Genomic DNA, 21,408 nt, shown 5'->3' on the forward strand with positions numbered 1-21,408 from the left:
GGATGTCTCCATACATCCAACATTCAATGGTGAAAATAGGAAAGGATAACCTCAATAATAACCTTTCCAAAAATGGCAGCGGGGGGAGGAGGCAGAAGGTGTATAGTTATTGTTCCATAGCAACTTTGTAATCCACTGGGACACATGTCACTTGGGGGAACAGAATATTTGTTGCGAACCCAGAACTGGTTCCTTAATCCATTGCTCTCCTCCACTTTTTGATCTTCTGGAGTCTTGGTTCCACTTTCGGAGATGGTCTTCCTTTCTATAAGTAATGGCTATGCCTACCGCTAAGTGGTACTTTCAGATGGCTTCCGGCCAATAGTAAGTTGGTGGCTCAGAGACATCTTTTCATTTTGACCTATTCCTCTGAGTCCAAGCTTGATACAGCTCTTTAAAAAATGCTGTGGACTTGTAGATATCCAGTTTTAAAATCCATTCCATTAGGCAAAAGCCCATACCTGCAAATAACGTGCCAGAGGTCTCCCTGATTTGAGTTCAGAATACATGTTTTGTGTTAAAATGCCCTTAAGATTCTCAGAAGTGATTTTGTTCAGGTGAGAGGATCTATGAAGCATTGCCTTAAATCTTTCAGGGGCCTAAACAAGGGATTAAACAGCTGCAACTTTGATTCTCTATTTGCCCTCAGGCCTCCAGGATGATAGCATCTTGGAGTGATCTTTTTCCCAGAGGAAAATTCTTAAAGGTGTTTTACCCACTTGAAAGACTGAAAATGAGAAGAGCTATCTTGTCTACCTCAAAAAGTCCTGAGTTGGAAATATTTTCTCTATGTTCTGCCTGAAAACTTAATAGTACTTTCTTTAGCTTCTGTTTCTCTTGCAATATCTTACTGTAAGTGGCTTAAAGCACTAATTGGCACATTCAGTATTCTGCTTAAATTTAGCCAAATTCTTAGCTAAATTTTCAACTTTATTAGATATCTAATTTTTCTATCTTCAAAGTTACCACTAATGAAGGATAGTTGGAAGGCAGGCAGGTAGGGACAAGGGCCCTGCCCTAAGGGGAAACCACCTCTACAAGGATTTTTACACTGTTCTGGAAGGAACGCACCACTATTTCCCATGTGATAGGTAGATGACAAAAACCTGATTGGGTGACAGGTGCATGGAGGATTAATCAGATTAAAACAGCCTGCCAACAAGTCCATAAAAACCCCTACATCTAAAGACCAAATCAGCAACCCTCTTGGGGAGCTTCGTACTATGGCTCAATATCACTCAATAAACTTTGCCTTGCTGCCCACCACTCATTGGTCTCTCTCTTCATTTTTTTTTTTTTTAAAGATTTTTATTTATATACCTGACAGAGAAAGAGAGAGCACGAGTGCACAAGCACTTGGAGTGGGAGAAGCAGGCTCCCCACTGAGCAGGGAGCCTGATGAGACCAGGGCTCCATCCCAGAACCCTGGGATCATGGAAGGCAGACACTTAACTGACTGAGCCACCCAGGCACCATCTACCTCTTCATTCTTTGAAGCGGTGTGACCAAGAACTGCAGACACCGAAGGAAAAGAAATCCTGTAACAACCACGTGTAAAAATTTCCTTCATTCCTCTACCAATATATAACACAGGTCCCTTTTTCTCCAGCCTTTAATAGAAGTTTAGTTCTTCCAGGATCTACTTGCAGTCTCCTCATTTTTCCATCTTCCATGCAGTCCAAATTCTGAATTAATCATGTTTTTTATTTTTTGTATTTCATGATGCTTTGAAGGATCTTGGGGCCTTGCTGACCCAGGAGGGACAGTCCCTCACCTGGTTAGCTGATTCCTAGAGAGAAAAACGACTACCCTTGGGGCGCCTGGGTGGCTCAGTCATTAAGCGTCTGCCTTTGGCTCAGGTCATGATCCCAGGGTCCTGGGATCGAGCCCCGCATTGGGCTCCCTGCTCAGCGGGAAGCCTGCCTCTCCCTCTCCCACTCCCCCTGCTTGTGTTCCCTCTCTCGCTGTGTCTCTGTCAAATAAATAAATAAAATCTTTAAAAAAAAAACAAAACAAAAACGACTACCCTTCGCATATGAAAAAGTAATCCTGAGCCCATGCCACCAACCACTCCCTTTGCCAAGCCCTCACACATTAGCCCCTGCCCTAATTACCCCAGGGCCAGGTATCACACAACTCAATCTCTACTCCCCAGAGCCTGCTGAAATTATTCAAACTAACCAATCCTAAACCTGCTTACCCTGATGATCTGCCTTGCCCATTCTTCCCCATGAAAACCGCGATAAAGGCTCTTACCCATGCTATTCCTTTACTCCTCTTTCCTAATAGACCCTGATGCTTCCCCATGTGGCCCCGCATAGTGTGGCATGCCTCTTCCTCTTGAGAACTGTAAGAGAACAAACTGCCTTTCCAATGGCAATCATCTCCTGATCTGTTGACCTCACTGTACCTCAGTAAAAACAAATTCCTAGCCATAAAGAAATCCATTGCCATATACTTAAGGTTTTTGTTATAATAGCCCCCTACTTTTAGGTACCAATTTCTATGCTAATTATTTGTTGCTACATAACAGTCACCCCCAAATCCAATGGATTAAAATGTCAGTTATTTTTTATTTCTCACAATTCTGTGGGTTGACTGGCTCAGCCGAGCATTCTTCTGCTCCATATGGTGGAAATGAGGTCACTCAAGTGGTTGCGTTCAGCTGGGAGCTCACTTTGGGGATGGAATGTCCAAGATATCTTCCAGGGCCTCACTCTACCTGTCTTCTCATCATTCAGTAGTCAAGACCAAATTTCTTTATAATATGGCAGCTGGCTTATAAAAGCGAACATTCCAGAAGATAATCCCCAGTGTGCAAATATTTATCAAGCCTCTGAGTCACGCTTGCTACTATCTCAATGGCCAAACCATCAGCCAGTTCACACTCTATGTGGGAGGGGACTACCCAAGGGCTGAAAGTACTAAGAGGTATGGGTCCTCTGGGGCCATCAAGGTAATAGTCTACCATACCAGTATGATAATGCCATTCGAAGTTTCTTTTTGCTTTAGGGAAGAGCCCATGGAGTACAGCAGAGAATGTATGTATGCTGTGATGTGGTGAAGACAAGGTCTGCAAGATATGGATGTAGACAAGACAATTCTGAAGGATTTGATTTTTCACTACTCAATTAGCCATGCTGGCATTCTAAAGACACAAATTTTCATTTTCCTAGACCACATCTTACTCTGGGATTAAATGGCATTACACTGTCAGTAAGCTTTTATTTCATGGATATCCCCATCACTATTAAAGAGGCCTACTGTGGCTAACCCTATTTGGGACTATGAGATTTTCTTTCTACCTAAAAATTTTGTTTTCATTGCTGTCATTTTTCCTGTTCCTTTTACTTACATAGATTCCTTTGGTTACACTGACATTCTGAGAAGAGCTAGTCTTCAGCAATTATCCACATGGGAACACGTGCTGCTTATGGCAGTCTGCTCTTGCTTATTTCCTGTCTTGCTAATTTTGTGAAATTGGTTATTTGTGAATAGTTACTTGATTACAGAAATAACTTACTTAAGCCTAGAATTGTAAAGACTTAGACAATTAAGGTCATCTACATGAGTCTGAGTCAGTGAGATAAAAAGGGGATATCCAGGCTACTATCCGACCACCAAATATTTATATGTTTGGGAGTATCTTTGGGCTTTTGAGTCACATAAAGAGAGCCAAACTGATAGCTGTCTTATTGAGAGGTTAAAAAATAGCAGGGCCTCAGTCCATCAAATTACTCATTCCAAATGTGATCCTGAGTCAGGCCTCTCCCAAATATAATTACTATTGCACTCTGTACATTAATCTCTGCTTACACCTTCTAATTTTTGATATATTTCTGCTTCTGTGTCATGGATTCATTTAGATACCCTCTGTTTGCAGTTCTCTTGCAGGATTCAAAGTAGGATCCACCTATAACACTCATGAAAATTACTTGAAGTGCCATTTTAAAATATAGATCCCTGAACCTTGCCTCAGACCTACAACATCAGAGTTCTTAGGTTTGAATTCAGGAATCTGGGTCCTTTTTGACAAATGTCCATGTTCATGTATGCTAAAGTTCAAGAATCACTGTTACACAGGGGAAGACAAAAATAGGGCATGAGACCCAACCTGGGTTAAATAATATTCATGTTTAGCTTCTGAGAGGAGGGGCAAGATCTGATTCCGGCAAAATTCAGAACTGAGGTTTGTGTTTGGAGACCTTTTCATCTTCTTTCCATCTTTGCTCCCTCTCATTCTTCAGTAATTCAACAGTCCGTGTCATTTGTTCAGCTAACACCATGAGCTAGGCACTGGGCCTTGAGGCTCACAAAATCTTATGGAATAAGGAATAGTACCACCTCCCCATGTTGCAAGTGAGGATACGGAGGTTCACTGAAGTTATGGAACTTGTCCGGACCAGGAGCTAAGTAAGGTAGAGCTAGGATTTGAGCCCTCATCCATTCTCTGCTCACTTGCCTGAGAAACTCATTCCACATCACAGTGTTAGGGGTGTTAGGTTTCACATGTGGGAATGTCCCTGCATCTGCCTGGTGGCCATCCCTGGTTTTTTTTTTTTTTAATTGAAGTATAATTAATATACAATATTATGTTAGTTTCATGTGGACAACATATTGATTCAACAATCTCGTACATTACTCAGCACTCACCATGGTAAGTGTAGTTACCATCTATCACTAGACATTATTATAATATTACTAACTATATTTCCTCTGCTGTACTTTTCATCTCCGTGCTTATTTACAGAACCATCAATGCCAGCACCCCTCAGAAACACTTTTCTCTTTCCTTTTTAATCAACTTGTTTCCTTTTTGTGGATATTTTTTCTAATGTTTTGAACCAAAGAATGAAATTCTGGTGGCTGGTGTCCTCTCCACCTCAGTCATCCAGCCGTCTCTGAAATGTTGGTTGTTAGGCAAAATGCAGCCTCTTTGATTAGTGCACACCTCACTAAATATCTCCTGGGGGTGGGGATGAGTAGAAGATGTCTTACTGCAGAGCCCTTTCTTCTTCATAAATGACTCCATTGGAGTATATGCTCCAAGTCCATGTTTTGGTCACTGTTTGAGCTCCAGTCCCTAGAAGAGTGGTTGATGCACCAGTACTCACTAAATGTTGGCTGAATAAATGAATGAACAAACTGAATTTCTTCCCAGTTTTATTGAGAAACAGTTGACATACAACACAGTATAAGCTTAAGGCACACAGCATGATGGTCTGATTTACATGTATTATAAAATGATTACCACAGTAGGTTCAACTAACACCTATCTTCTCATATGGATGCAATAAAAAGAAGAAAAAAAAGGACAACAGTGTTCTCCTTGTGATGAGAACTCTTAGGATTTTCTGTATTAACAACTTTCCTACATATCATACAACAGTGTTAGCTACAGTCATGTTGTAACTTATATCCCTAGTACTTAATTATTTTATGACTGGAAGTCTGTACTTTTTGACCAACTTTCTTCAGTTCTCTCCCTGCCCCCCACCCCTGACCCTGGCTTCTAGTTACCAAAAACAAGAACTCCTTTTCTGAGTTTTTAATTTTTTTTAAAGATTCCACATATAAGATCATACAGTACTTGTCTTTCTCTGTCAGACTTTATTTAGCACATGCCTTCATGATCCATCCATGTTGTCACAAATGGTAGGATTTCCTTTTTTTATTATTTAAATTCAATTTAATTAATGTATATTGTATTATTAGTTTCAGAGGTAGAATTCAGTGACTTATCAGTTGTATACAACACCCAGTGCTCATTACTTCAAGTGCCTTCCATAATGCCCATCACCCAGTTACCCCATCCATTCACTCACCTCCCCTCCAGCAACCCTCAGTTTCTTCCCTATAGTTAAGAGTCTCTTATGATTTGCCTCCCTCTCTGTTTTCCTCTTATTTTATTTTCCTTCCCTTCCCCTATGTTCATCTGTTTTGTTTCTTAAATTCTACAAATGAGTGAAATCATATGGTATCTTTCTCTGACTGACTTATTTCACTTAGCATAATACCCTCTAGTTCAAACACATCATTGCAAATGGCAAGATTTCATTCTTTTTGATGGCTGAGTAATATTCCATTGTATATACATATACACACCACATCTTTGTCTATTCATCTGTCGATGGACATCTGGGCTCTTTCCATATTTTGGCAATTGTGGACATTGCTGCTATAAACATTGGGGAGGATTTCCTTGTTTATCATGGCTGAATAATAATCTGGAATATATATATATATATATAATACCACAACTTCTTTTTTATCTATTCATCCATCAGTGGACACTCAGGTTGTTCTCATGTCTTGGCTATTGGAAATAATGCTGCTGTGAGCATGGGGGTGCCGATACCTCTTCAAGTTAGTGTTTTCATTTCCTTTGGATATAGTCTGAGAAGTAGAATTGCTGGATCATATGGTAGTTCTATCTTTAATTTTTTGAGGATCCTCCATACTGTTTTCCATAATGGCTCCAATTTACAATTTCACTAACAATGAACAAGGGTTCCATTTTCTCCACATTCATGCCAGCATTTTTTATCTCTTGTCTTTGATGATGGCCATTCTAACTGGTGTGAGGTGGTAACTTATTGTGGTTTTAATTTGCATTTCCCTAATGGCTAATAATTTTGAGCATCTTTTCATGTACCCGTTGATTTCTTGTATATGTTTATTGGAGAAATATCTACTCAGGCCCTTTGCCCATTTTGTAATCAGGTTATTTGATTTTTTTGTGTGTGTGTATTTTATTTCGTTTTTTTGCTATTGAGTTGCATGGATGTTTTCTGTATTTTGGATATTAACCAACCCCTTATCAGATATATGCTTTGGAGATATTTTTTCCCCCATTCTGTTGATTGTCTTTTAAAACTGCATTTTAATGTTACGGCTCTCATCAGAAACTCAGAAGGTGGGATAGCTAAGATCTGGTTTAAAATTCCCAGGAAGGGAAAATTGATCTGCTAGATACATCATCCCCTGCCCTGTGCACTGATGGGAGTAAGCAACACAGCTACAGCTGTGTCCTAACAAGCGGCCCAGGAATGGGAATTTCGAGTTCTTCACTAGGAGTATTTGGCTAAATGCCAATGGGGGGGGTCTATAGATATTAAAACATGTATTATAAACATGTTTTATATATTTTCTCATATATATTTTCTCATAAGCTATATATTTTCTCATAAGCCTACATATTCATTCTTTCACCTCATTAAATAAATATTTATTGAGCAACTACTATGTATAGGCACAGGTCTAGGTAGGCACTGGGAATACAACAGTTGACAAAATTATCAAAAGTTCTAGTCCTTATAGAATTTGCTGTATTTTGTTTGGAGGGAGAGGGGTTGGCAAAAAGGAAACAAAGACCATAACTAAGTCTGCAAAAGAGAAGAGAACAGGCAAACACTCAGACCAACATCAAAGGCATATGCATTGGAAGAGGTAGAAGAGACCAGCCGAACATTATACCTGAGAAAGTTGCACTGTGCATGGCCTTCTCTGCCCAGGGCTGTCACTCTCAAAATTGCTATATTCGGGACAGACTTAGACTGGGAAAAACAATGATGCTAGGAAGGATCCACCTCACCATCCTCCTCTTCCTTTGGAGCCTGCATTTCTGCACTGAATATGAAAGTAGGAAGGATGTTTCTTGTTCACTGTGAAGCTTGTAGTACATGTTCTGCTGCTTTGGATGCCACAGACAGCTGAGGGTGTGCATCACAGCTGACAAAGAATAGGTAATACGTGCCGAGGGAGAGAATGAGGCTGTCTACTCCGGGTGGTGGGCAGCATGAAGTAGCATTGCCAGGGAAGACCACATACTTCACCTTGCTCACTCTCCTGGCGCAGCCCGGCCTGGCCTGGGCCGCAGTGATGCGGGGAGATCCTTGTTCCTTATATGGCTTAGGAGGATTCTCGTTTTGGAGACCCCAGATGTGCTTATTGGGGCAATCTCAAACAGGATCTGGCTGGTCTCTCCCCCCTCCTCCAGTACCTATGCTTCTGATGCTAGTCTGAGTGTGAGTTTTTGTGTTTGTTCATTCTGTGCCAAGGATGGGATGCATAATCCCTAAAATCATTTTCCCCTCTCCAAGAAAACACCTGGATCCACTCCTTTTTTTTTTTCAATTTTTTAAGTAATCTCTACACCCAACGTGGAGCTTGAACTCACAACCCTGAGACCAAGAGTCTCATGCTCTACTGACCGAGCCAGCCAGGAGCCCCTGGATCTACTCCTTCTTGAAGGACTAATACATTTTTATTAATGTCTTACTCTTTATTTCCTCTTAAAATGCAAACAATCAAGGGAGAGTTAAATTAGTAAGTTCCTAACACATAGATGTGAATTAATTCCTCAGGCAGTTGACAGGAGAACTGAGAATAAGAAAACTGCCAAGCAGAGAAAAAGTATATATGGGGTGTAGAGAGGTGGGGGACACATGCATGCACATTTCCTAAAATTACCAAAGCCAAACTCTTCCTTCAGTATTCTTGCTTGGGACATCCCCAAGGTGTGGTAATTCAGCAGTAAGTTGTAGGGGTAAGTGCTCAAGCTCTGGACTTGGACAAAATGGGTTCTAACTCTGACTTCATGTCTGCACACCTGAGTGAGTGAATCTCTCTGAGCCTTAATTTCCTTAGCTGTAAAAATGAAGGGGGGTGGGGGGAACGCCTGGGTGGCTCAGTCGGTTAAACGTCTGACCCTTGATTTCGGCTCAGGTCATGATCTCAGGATCCTGGGATTGGAACCCTGTGTTGGGCTCTGTGTTCAGTGGGGAGTCTGCTTGAGGATTTCTCTCCCTCTCCCTCTGCCCCTCCCCCCTTCTCCCTCCCCCCCATACACTCTCTCTCTCAAATAAATCTTTAAAAAAAATTGAAGGGGGGGCGGATAATGACACCTATTTCTTAGGAGTGTTGTGAGGATCACGTAAGATGATATACACTGGCTGACTGGCAAGGCCTGACACATAACAAAACCAAGGGCAGTGAGCTTCTGGCTGCGTTCGGGAGGATCCCAGGCTTGTAGGAGGCAGGTCAGAAGACCCCAGGTCATTTCCATCACGGCTGTTGCCTTTTCATCTGGAAGGGGTTAGGAAGGAGGGGTTTAGGCAGGGTAGCACAGGTAGATGTGCTTTGCTGTTCATGCTGGCCTGGCCACCATCTGCACAGAGATTTCTCTTCCAAACTGGATGGCCTGGAAGCATTTACTTCAGTGCACAGTGACTTTCATCTCTCGTTGCTGTTCCTCCTGCCAGTACACAATTCTGCATGATTGCTAGTTCCTGTTGGGGCCTGGAACAGGAGATGTTACAGGTGAGGATGGAGTGAAGCAGCTTCCTTGCTGCTGGCCAAACCCCCTCAGAGCTGGGAACGCTACCACTCTAACAGCAAACATAAAGCCCCTCCCTCACAGCCGACCTTCAGTCTCTTCTCTCCTTCCTGCTTCTTGCACAATACACAGGCGCACGCACATTTTCTCTGGCGGTCTATTTGCAAAATCCATCTCACCTTTTGCTCTCAGCTTCAGGCTTTTGCCAAGCAGTGGTGGAGAGCTAATGCGGCATTCGGATTCACCTTTATAAACAGAAACCCAAATCTCTAGAATCACCAGCCATCGTCCTAGCTGCTTCTTGCTTCGGCCTCAAACTGTGTCCCTGGGTGGTCTCGTTTACTGACTTGGGGGCTTCCATTAAACCCCGTGGCTGTGGAGAGAACATGGGGCAGCCCCTTGAGGCTGATGAGCAGGAAGAGAGCAGTTGAAGCCATAATGCCTCAGGTCGTTACCAAGTGCAGCTAATAGATTAATCAGAGCCTTCCTTGCAAAGTCTTGAATATTAGTTTGAAATTAGCTTGGTTAAATACTGAGGGCTGGAGTGTGCATGCTGGTGCATACGTGAGGCAAAGGGATTTAGTGAGTCTCCTGAGAAATGCTCTTCTCCCTAAGACTTACCTGCTCCAAGCGCTCCTGGCTGTCCCAGCAAGGTGCATGATTTTATCCCCATGCTGACCCCCCAACCTCAATCCTGGGCTTCCTTAGGAGAGTGAGGCAGGATTTGTTCCTGTCCAGCTGTAGGCGATGGTCTTGCATCCTTTTTGGCTTCTCCTGTAATAACTGAGAGCTGGTAAGAAGTGATTATGTGGAGGCTCTTGAATCAGGTTGCCTGAGCTTGAGATCTCTCCGGGGCACTTACTCTTATGAAATTAATCACTCTAAGCCTCAGTTTCTTTCTCAGTGAAATGTTAATAATAGTATCTACTTCAGAGGGTTGTGGAAGGGTTAACTGAGGTAATGAATATAAAGTGCCAGCACAATGCCTGGCACATACTAAGTACTTAATAAATGTCAGATGCTGTTAATAATCCTCTACATTTTTATAACACTTAATTACTTTCAAAGTATTTTCACACGATTCTCCTAACCAACCCACCGGGTATAAAATGCAAAGCATGTACTATTATGCTTATCTTTACAATGATAAAATTGAGTTTGTAAATGATTAAGTGTCCTAAATTGTAATTAATGAGAATCCATTCTAGCGTCTTGTCCCCTTTCCACCATCCCTCAGATGCTTTAAGAACCCAAGCTAAGAAAAATCTTCTATTCACATCAGAAAAAGTAGGAGACTTGAATTATAACAAGTGCTTCTCATCAAATAACAACCTCTCTGAGTTTGGTTTTTGCATTTGTGGTATTAGAGGGCTCCTTCTGGGACTGATAATCTGTGGTCTTTGGCTCTCCTTTAACAATGGGGCTGGTTCCAGAGATAAACGAAGTAAGGAGAGATGACCCACTGCTCACTGGTCCCCACTCTCTACCACCCCCATGAGCCTTAGGGTATATATGCCTGCATTGTAGCTAAATTGTGAATATGCTATCTTCCAAGTAAAGTCAAGCTCCAGGAGCATAGAGGAACCATTTTAATTGTGTTTCCCCTAGAGCAGCCAGCATAATGCTTCCCACATCGTATTCAGTAACTACTTGTGGACTAATGATTTTGCACTTTTGGGTTCTCTAATTAAGGCCTAATTTTTTTTTAAGATTTTATTTATTTATTTGAGAGGGCAAAAGCAAGCGAGAGGAGGGGCAGAGGGAGAGAGAGAGAATCTCCAGCAGCCTTCACGCTGGGCTCAGAGCCCCATGTTGGGCTCAGTCTCATGACTCAGAGATCATGATCTGAGCTGAAATCAAGAGTCGGATGCTCAACCGACTGAGCCACCCAGGAGCTCCTAATTCAGGCCTAATTAATGCCTGTGTCAAGGTCAGCCTCATTATACTATCAAGTATTTTGATTTTATGAGTCTAGACATTCAAATAAAAAAAAAACTGCAGCTTTCAAGGGTTTTACCAAGAGTGTAGGAGGAAGACACATTTCTGTAAACTTAAATATTGATATCATTTAAAAAAAAAAAAGAAGTCAGTCGCTTCAAAGTTCCCAGGGATGCCCATCATAATCATCAGTTATTGAAAAGAACCAAAAAGAAAGTCTTCCTGCATATACCAGCATTGGTCTTTCAAGATCTCAGTTAAAAATGAGTGTGACTCTGAGAGCAAGACATGTACTAGACATCACGGCATGTTCCCTGTTTTGTACATTTGGATTCCAAAGTGAACAATTTTGCAGCTTTCATACAAATCAGGTAATGTTCTCTTAGTTAACAGTGGTATTTTTATATGGCTCCATGGACCATGATCATGAATAATTGAGGCCTAGACCATAGTGCATGCTACAGCCAACATTCCTTTTCCTTTAAAATTGAACTTTATCATGAGATCAGAATTGAACAGTGAACTAACCAGAAGATAATAAACAGAACAAAAAAACAAATAACAAAACACAAAAAACTAACCAGTAGATAGTAAAAAAAAAAAAAAAGATAGGCTACTTGGAGGAATATCAGCACATATAAGTTAAAGAAATATAAATACATGATATAAGATACCAATGTAATCCTTAACTGTTATCTATGAGACCCATTGACACAAATCTTCAAAATGTTTTTATCCTGAACCATTTGAAAGTATGTTGTAGAAATCATGCCTCCTTACTCCTAAATACTTCAATTTTTCTTAAGAACAAGGGCATGCTCTTACATAAACATAGTAAACTTATTTAATTGAGGATATTTAATATTCACACTGTATTATTACCTAACAGAAGGTTCATTATCAAATTTTACCAATTGTCCAAGCAATAACAAGTGTTGATGAGGATGTGGAGAAAATGGAGCCCCCTTGCACTGTTGGTGGGAATGCAAACTGATACGGCCAGTCTGGAAAACAGTATGGAGGTTCCTCAAAAAAATAAAAATAGAACCACCCAATGATCCACTAATAGCATTACTGTGTATTTACTCAAAAAATACAAAAACACTAATTCAAAGGGATACATGCACCCCCATGTTTACTGCAGCATTATTTACAATAGCCAAACTATAGAAGTAGCCCAAGTGTCCACTGATAGATGAATGGATCAAGAAGATGTGGTATATATATATATATATATATATATATATATATATATACACACATATACACAATGGAATATTATTCAGTGATAAAAAGAATGAAAGCTTGCCATTTACAACAACATGGATGAAGCTAGAGAGTAAAATGCTACGTGAAATAAGCCAGTCAGAGAAAGACAAATACCATAGGATTTTACTCATATATGGAATTTAAGAGACAAGACAAATGAACAAAGGGGGAAAAAAAAGAGAGAGAGACAAACCAAGAAAGAGATCCTTAACTACAGAGAACAAGCTTATGGTTATAAGAAGTGAGATGGATCTGGTGGGGGGGGGAGGGATGGGTAAAATAGGCCATGGGGATTAAAGAGTACACTTATCATGATGAAAAAAAAATAAAAATAAAAATGTTACCGGTGGTCCCAATAATGTCCATTATAGCAATCCTCCCCACCCCCATGCCCAGTTCAGAATCCAATCCAAGATAACACATTTCATTTGGTTGTCATGTTTCTTTAGTTTCTTTTAATCTGAAACAATTTCTTAGACTTTCATTGTGTTTTATGACATTGACATTTTTAAAAGAGTACAGCCCAACTGTTGGGAGTTTGTGTGGTACTTCCTCACATTTCCATGCAGGTTATGCATCTTCTAGCATGTATAGTATGTAAGAAATGCTGTATCCTTCCATGTGCATCCAGTCAGGAGGCCCGTGATGTCAGGTTGTCCCATTGTTGGTGACATTAATTTTGATCACTTGGTTGAGGTGCTCTGTGTCAGGTTTCTCCATTAGAAAGATTATCATTTTCCCCTTTGTATTAAGAAATCTGTGGAGAGATCTTTGGAGACTATAGAAATACACTGTTTCTTACTCAACTTTTCACCAAAAATTATAGCATCCCTTGATAATTCTTTACCTAATGACTATGAGTAACTGCAAAATGGTGGTTTTTTAATTTATCGTTCTTTCTACACTTATGATGTAACATTCTACTGTAAGAAGAGCTTCCCTTTCTCCCCTATTATTTATTTATATATTTATTTATTTATTATCAATATGGGCCCATGGGTTCTTATTTTATTCAGTGGGCTTAATTTATTCAATGCATTACTGTAATTATCCATTTCAAAGCACAAATTATGACAGATTTGATCAGACGGAGCCCTTTCAAGTTGGCTCTTGTATCCCTTTGACTGTCCTCATCATTTTTCAGTTCTTTCTTTGCACCACAGCAGTATGTTCTGAGCTCATCTTGGATTTTCTCTGCCCCAGTCCTGGAATCAACTGTAGTCCCTTTTCATGGAGAAATGATACTTAGAGTTGGAAATGTAGGCATACGATGCGATCTTAAAACATAGGCTTTACAAGATATTCAGTGTTTCCTCTGTTATGTCTGAAGCGCCAGTATGGGCAAAGCTAACTGTGTCCATAGAGCAAAACAGTGGGCAACCTATGTTGGCTGACCCAGTGTTCTACATCTTAACAAGAATGCCAGGTACTAGTTTTAATAATGGCTTCTTGGAGGGTGCAAGGAGGGTAAAGAATCCTACATTAAATGTTCACATTGATTAGGAGACATCTACTAATTTCAAAAACATCAAGATGTGAAAAAAATTTGCATCTTGAAATCAAGAAAATAAGCAGTTTGTCTCAAAGAAGAGCATATCATTATGGCTTCATGCAGAATCATTCAAATGACTTAGGGAAAGCATTAAATAATGTTATAAATGACTTTGTTTATGTTTCTTCTCTCTCTTGTTATCCTTAACTATACTTTCTTTTATTTTCACTAGGCTTCAATAAAAGTATAGGGGCTAGGTCAAATGAGTCGATTTTATTTTTTACAGATACTTGAAAAATGAAAAGAAATCACAGCCAGAGCTTCTAGTCCTCAGTGAACTTAAAGAAGATAGATCATCACTAGAAATAGGTTGGTTTGTTCCACATTTTCTCATATATCTAAGTTTTAACAGGTCTATTATATCATCTTAATGAATCAGAGAACTAAATGGATTTTAATAATAAGAAGAATATTTTATGTGTGGATATGACTTTGTAGTTAACAAGCACTTTACAAAGGCAATCTTACCAAAGGTAGCAGAGTGTATTAACTAATTAGGAGAACCTGCTGGGGATCTGACTGCCAGGGGTCCAAGTCCTGTCTCTGCTACTTACTGGATTTGTGACCTGAGGCAAATTACTGAACCTGTCTAGGCTTCGGTTTTCTCATCTGTCAAAGGAAGAGAATAGTAGCATTGGCTTCAAGAAGTCATTGTGAGGATGAAGTGAGAGAATTCAGGGAGAGGGCATAGACCGACCCTTGGTACTGAGTAAACAGCTCAATAAATGTTAGCTCATACAAAAGCAGACCAAAGACATGTCAGTGTCATTCTAGAATCTCAAGTGGACACAGTTCCTTTGTACATCCCTCGTATGACAATTTAGTATGTTTTCCCTACCTAAGAACCTACCTGGATTGAATAGGAAGGCTCTCCTTAAGCTCTAAGTCAGGGGTATGAGTGAGGAGGCTGCACCACAGGTGGGCGTGGGCACTCACCTAGTGCAGCTTCGTGACCTAGCTCTTCACGTGACCCCCTGCCAGCCGCTAATCATTTGCCTAACCCAGCCTCTCTTCTCTCATCCACTATCCTCCCATTCATAGGATAACCACGGTTCCTGCGAGCGAGGTTCAGAAAACTGAGCAAAAATGCTTGAGTGGAGATAAGCAGAGCAAAGGAGAAAAGAGCACACACTTAGCAGATTTGGACTGCCTCGGCTCACTCATGTTGTTAGTCCTGGATGACACACTCTCTGCCACAATGCTAGTCACAAGTGGTCCTGAGGGTACTTATCCTGGGACAATACCACACAGATGATTATAATTTTCAAGAAAGAAGAAAAAACACCTTTCTTCCACGACAAGGGATTCACCATTTCCCTTTGAATTCTTTAATTGGCCTTCCTAATTAGAGGGATTTGCTGCTTTATTTAGCAGTCCTTGGCTGTGATCTATGTGGTTTCTGCAGGCCTGGGCCAGATTGTTTGCATCTTAAAGGAAGTCTAGGGAAGTCCTACCCCTTTCTAGGGTTTCTTTCACGCTATTCAAGGGTTTTAGAGAACTGAGGTCAAGGATGATCCATTAGCGTGCTGAGAAAGGAAGCTGGGACTCCACTGCCTATTTCAGAGTAATTACATCACTCGTGCTGGCTCAGCTCCTACAATGTCGTGTGAAGCTGTGGATGAAGCAAAATGTGTTAGCAGACTGTCACCAGGGCCTCTGCCATTTGCACAGCTCTTGTACTGTGAAGTTTTAGCATCTGCACCACTGATTCTTGAGAGAGTCTCCTAAGTTCTTCCTACTACATGGTTTGTCTAAAGGTTCCATCTAGGGGCGCCTGGGTGTCACAGGTGGTTAAGGGTCTGACTCTTGGTTTTGGCTCAAGTCGTGATCTCAGGGTCATGAGATGGAGCCTCGTGTCAGGCTCCACGCTCGCTCACGTGAAGTCAGCTTGGGATTCTCTCTCCCTCTTCCTCTGCCCTTACCCCGGCTCTCATGCGCTCTTGCTCTCTCTCTTTCTCTCTCTCTCTAATAAATAAATACACTTTAAAGGTTCTACCTAACTAAAAGCTGGAAGAAAGGAATTCTTTATTTGGGAAATGTCAAAACATGTGGGGACATGTGGGATAACAGCAGAACAGAGTTCTCTAGGGGTTACACTATAATGTGGCTTACAAGTAACACTAGAACACAAAATGTAATTATATGTTCATCATAAGAAGCAATTCGTAACAATTAACTCTTCAGGGAGGTCTGTTTCCACTGGCCCTGCAGAAGCCTCAGGTGTTTGTTCAAAGGAACCAAACTGATAAAGTGGAAGTCCTTTTAAAACAAGGGAGCCAGGGCGCCTGGGTGGCTCAGTTGTTAAGCGTCTGCGTTCGGCTCAGGTCATGATCCCAGGGTCCTGGGATCAAGCCCTGCATCATGCTCCCTGCTCCCAGGGAGGCCTGCTTCTCCCTCTCCCACTCTGCCTGCTTGTGTTCCCTCTCTTGCTGTCTCTCTCTCTGTCAAATAAATAAATAAAATCTTAAAAAACAAAAACAAAAAAACGAAGGAGCCAACAACGTTGTGTTTTGCGCTTTACTCCCCAGGTGGCTCTTCTGCTCCCTGAACACCCTCCAACCAAACCACACTTCCCCTCACCCATCCAGCGTCACTAATGGTAGACTCAGAAGTGTCTCTAGTCCCAATGTTCTGTCTTGCTCTGGATAGAGACTGAACACTTTCTAGAATCTGGATGTATGGCTGCCTTGTCCCTTCTAGCTACCAGGTTACTGACCCGATCTGTTGTTTGGCCTTTCCCTGTGAGCGTGCATTTCCCTAGCCTCAGGCTATTCCTGCTCTATGATTTTTGTCCTTGAGTCCAGTGGCTTACCAAAGACCTAATTCAGCAGCCTGTCTGCCTCTGGCTCTTTAATTAGCTCCCCAGAGGCTTTTCTTAAAAGTCATTCTGGATCATTTTGAAAGGGGCAGTTCCTTAATATAAAGCGCCCTCCTCGTCAGGAGGTACAGCTGAAAGCTTGCCTTAGCCATCGTATACACGGCCTACCAAGGCCTCTGATTATGAAAACATGCTACTAGAAGGATCAAGGATGAAATAATTTCTTTCTTCACGCCTTCTTTTACTACACAGATGTTATTTAGCCATCTATTATCCTAAATACAATGCAAAGGCTACAATGAGGAATAGATTTCCATTCCTGTCTCAGAAGGCTTACAGTCCAGAGCAATAGTCTTTAAACTTCATTGTGCATAAGAATCTCCTGGGGAGTTTGTTAAAATACAGAGACCCAGGTGCCATAACTCAGAGATGATAAGTCCACTGTTGTAGAGTAGGGCTCGAGAATCTGCATTTTTAATAAGCATTTCTCCCCTCCCCAGAGAACCGCTGTAGGGCTCCTGTGGATACTTTAAGAACACTATTCTAGGACAGAGATGCCCCAAGTCTAGGTCACCACCCCCCTGCCAGATACACAGTTCTGGAAGCCAGTGAAAGGAGGCAAAACATGCCGATATGTTTGCTTTACCTAAATAAAATGTGGAGCTCATGTTGTATCTGAATTCTTTATTCCTATCAAGATGCTCAAACTGCTTTTTATGCTTTGACCTCCCTTTCCTTTGTCATAGGAGGGAGCATTCTATGTCTTGATTTTAAAGATGGAGATGGTGAAAACTATCACGTAGTCTGCCACATGTCACACAGCAAGTCGGTAGCAGGTAGCAAGTCAACTCATGGCCTCCACGACATAACAAGACAGAGTCTGCAAACACAATAGCTTTCCCAAGCTCCCAGGTGCTCAGATTACCCAGGGATGCACAAATAGGAAACGACTTGACTTTCTTAGGGTCCCCAAGCCATGGCTGGGGCCCAGGAATCTGAACATTTTAGAAGACCTCCAGATAATGATGCTGCTGGGAACCACTATTGTGAGAGTAACATGTGTAGAACGTCAGACAAGTGTGGGGTGAATCTCCTCCCCTGTCCCGCCCACTCCTCTGTTTAGCTTGAGTCCATTGAACTTGGTATTCCTGCCTACACTTTTTCTCCTCAGGCTCCTATCCCCATATCTTTTCTTTTCTTGTTCTTATTTCCTTTTGGAAAAATACTTGGGGCACAATTCCATCTGTCTGCTTGGAGCAACAACCGCTCTCTTCCATATGTGGTTGACTAAGTCCATTTACCTCCAGAGTGAAGCCTGTGGATTCTCTGGTGTATCCAAAGGACTCTGGTGTCGAAGGGCTAACTTGGAGTACAGGAAATTACAGGTAAGATAAATATATACATATTAAATAGGTATTACATATAATTATATATAAATTATAAATATATTAGATATTTACATATATAGATACATAAAGTAGATGTGCATTTCAAAAATCTTCAAAGTACCTTGCCATCAGTTGTCAACTCCAACTATCATCTTCAACTTCCAATATTATATGATGCTTGTATCAACACTATTTCTAATGGAAACTGCAAGGATTTTACTTGCTGGCTCTCAGGCAGAGAAATGCTTGGAGAAGGCCATGTCAAAGTCATGTGAGGCATCCTAAAACTCGGGGGAAAGGCAGTGAGAGGAAATCTGTAAGTATCCTGGTCAATATAACCTGAATGGGCAAGACTGGTTCACAGTCAAGCATGAAGAACACCAGTATTTGACTGGCCTTCAATTTCTCTTCTTTCTTTCAGTTCTGCAAATGTTTTCTTTTTAATTGCGCCTGCGGTGGTCTAACTTGAACACCAGTATCCTCAACTCTGCAGTATTTTTTCTTAAATGCTTACCTACTTTTTTTCATGGTTTTTTCCTAAGGTGTAAACGACCATTTTGAGGAAAACTGGGAAGTTCTTGATGCCGTAGCAAGTGAGGTTTTGGGGTCTACAGACCTTCATTCAAACCCTGCTTTCCCCCTTATTAGCTCTTTGACCTGGGACAAATTGTATGACCTCTGAGCCTCAGCTTCCTCAGCTATAAAATAGAGTTGATAATAGTGCCTCCCTCAATGGGATGTTGTAATGAGTAAATGAGAAAAGGCACACAAAATGCTTAGCACAGCATGGGCCCACAATAAGCATTCATTAAAGGTTACATTTTATTGTTATTGTTAAATTTTATTGTTATTATTACTAGTCTTGGGAACATCTGAGTTTTCATAGGTATTAGAACTTTGAGAAAAAGAAATAAAACTCCTTATACCAGTAAGCAAATGAATGAGGATTTTGGGGGGCCTAATAAATGTTCTTGCCTGAAAGAATACCACTGACTTTTGAATAAATTTATTCATTCAACACAACTGTATTGTGCATATGCTGAGTTATAGCTCAATAAATTAAACACACAACACTGTATTGTGCACTCCTGACTATGCAGGGCATGGGGGTAGGGGATACTAAGCTAAGGAAAGCAGTTCCTGTTCCTAGACTGTGAATGGGATCAATCAGAGCTGACAGTGTCCTGACTCACCACCTAACACATCCCTAGAGCGGACTTCAGCTCTCAAAGTAGCACATACACGAATGAATCAGTGTCAGGAATGGTACCCAAGATTCTCCTCTCTGAATCACCTAATAGCCATCCAGCCGCCATGAGACACAGGACAAATCCTTTCCCATTCCACATTCTTTCCTTCCCCAGCCCAGTGTCAGGGTGGCGTCTCTTAAGAGTCTCCTTAATAAGGGGTTGGGAAGTGGTAATTATATGAATGGAGATGATAAAGATCACAGAATTATTTTTATTTTATTTTTAAGTAATCCCTATACCCAACGTGGGGGTCGAACTTACAACCCTGAGGTCAAGAGTTGCATACTCTACTGACTAAGCCAGCCAGGTGCCCCAAAGATCAGATAATCAAAATGCAATTTCTTTCTTTCTTTTTTTTAAAATGCAATTTCTACATTTGCTATGACAGGTTGGAGGAGTGGCATGAGAAGTGGATAAAGTAAATTTCCTGTGACTTTGGATTTGAAACTGCACAATGCATGTCCTCCCATGACTGCAGGATGGTGGAAAGTGCTGGCTAATAACACCGCCTTGCTGATGTCAATCTACTTCTGTGAGTTTTTTCCCTTAGGACTTAGAAGTGCTAAAGTATGTATAGAAGTTTTCTGTCCACTGGTTTACTTTTTTATTTATTTTGGGGGGGGTGCGTAAGAGAGAAAAAAATGTTAATTTTCAAGGGAAGACCAAGGAAAGTACAGTTTGGTAAAGCAGATGGGCCAGCAAAGATTAATTTTAGGCCATAAATCATTCTCACGCCAATAAACTTAATCTTATAAAAAAAAAAAAGGAAGACAAAAAAATAGGCTCTCAAAGATGATTCTTTTGTCAGAGTGAGATGTATGTTTTTCAACAGCAATGGAAAGGCCCCACAATACAGTGGATAAGTCCTGAGCTGGGAGTTGAGAAACATGGGTTCTCACCCACGTTCTTATTGGTTTCTGTGACTTCAGGCACATTTTATAACCTTTCTGGCCTCAGACTCATCATCTGCAAAACAAAGTATGTGATGTTTGAGACCTCTTCCACCTCAGACTTACCATGGGTACATGAAGTATGAGAATGTAACATGGAGCTCATGAAGCCTCTTAGATTATTGAGTGGGTATCTTCCCAGGCTGCATCAAAGTTAGAGACATGCAGTTATTAGGAGTGTTGGACCTGTCCTTCTAACCCTGGATCTTGCCTTTACAAACCCTGAGCCCAAATGGCTCCTCAGACTGGCACTGCATTTGTTCAAGACAGCTATTGCATCTGCTGCTTCACAACCTAATTTCTCTACATTTTTATTTACTTGTTATCACCATCCTGGGAGGTAAGTATTATTTTTTCATTGTACAGATTAAAAAAAAAAAATAAGGCTCAAAGAAGTGGAATACTCCATATTACACAGCTGGTTAGTGGCATAACTTGGACTTAGGTCAAAATATTTTTATTTTCATGTTAGTTCTCTTATGCTGGGCTTTTGTGATAATCCTGATTAAAGGGGAAAGAGCTATGAAGCCTTGGTGAAGATGTTGTCAGTTGATATAATTTTGTCATTTGTCACCTGAGGCCTTACCTACATCTGTGCCAATTAAACTGATGAGGTGCCACCCATCCCCAGGAGACACTGACCATGAGAGACCTAGAGAAATTACTTACTTCAATAATACCCCCAAATCAGACCATGGCTAATTATTCTTGTCCTTTTTTATCTCCTACTGGTTATACATGATCACCATTTGTGCGTTAGCCACGCCAGAAACCACAGTCATCTTTGACTTCTTTTCTCTTCTCTCCCATAACTGATAGTCACTAAATCTTATACATTCTTTGGAAATGCCCTAAATCCATCTCCCCCACCCTATACTCATTGCCATTTCCCATGGTCAGCTCGAA

At 41.1% G+C, this 21,408-nt stretch overlaps 1 long non-coding RNA gene across 1 annotated transcript in view; it reads left to right on the plus strand.

Moving 5' to 3' along the window:
* The window catches only part of LOC145723923 (uncharacterized), a 74,741-nt gene extending 53,900 nt beyond the window's left edge, over positions 1–20,841 (plus strand). The window contains exons 3-5 of the long non-coding RNA XR_014149344.1: positions 14,323–14,405; positions 18,222–18,299; positions 19,941–20,841. This is a non-coding gene — a long non-coding RNA (uncharacterized LOC145723923). The remainder of the gene's footprint in view (positions 1–14,322; positions 14,406–18,221; positions 18,300–19,940) is intronic.
* Positions 20,842–21,408: the final 567 nt, after the last annotated feature.

The sequence above is a fragment of the Leptonychotes weddellii genome, chromosome 1 (assembly GCF_054177405.1).
Source record: "Leptonychotes weddellii isolate Sample4059 chromosome 1, ASM5417740v2, whole genome shotgun sequence".
Classification (NCBI taxonomy): domain Eukaryota; kingdom Metazoa; phylum Chordata; class Mammalia; order Carnivora; family Phocidae; genus Leptonychotes; species Leptonychotes weddellii.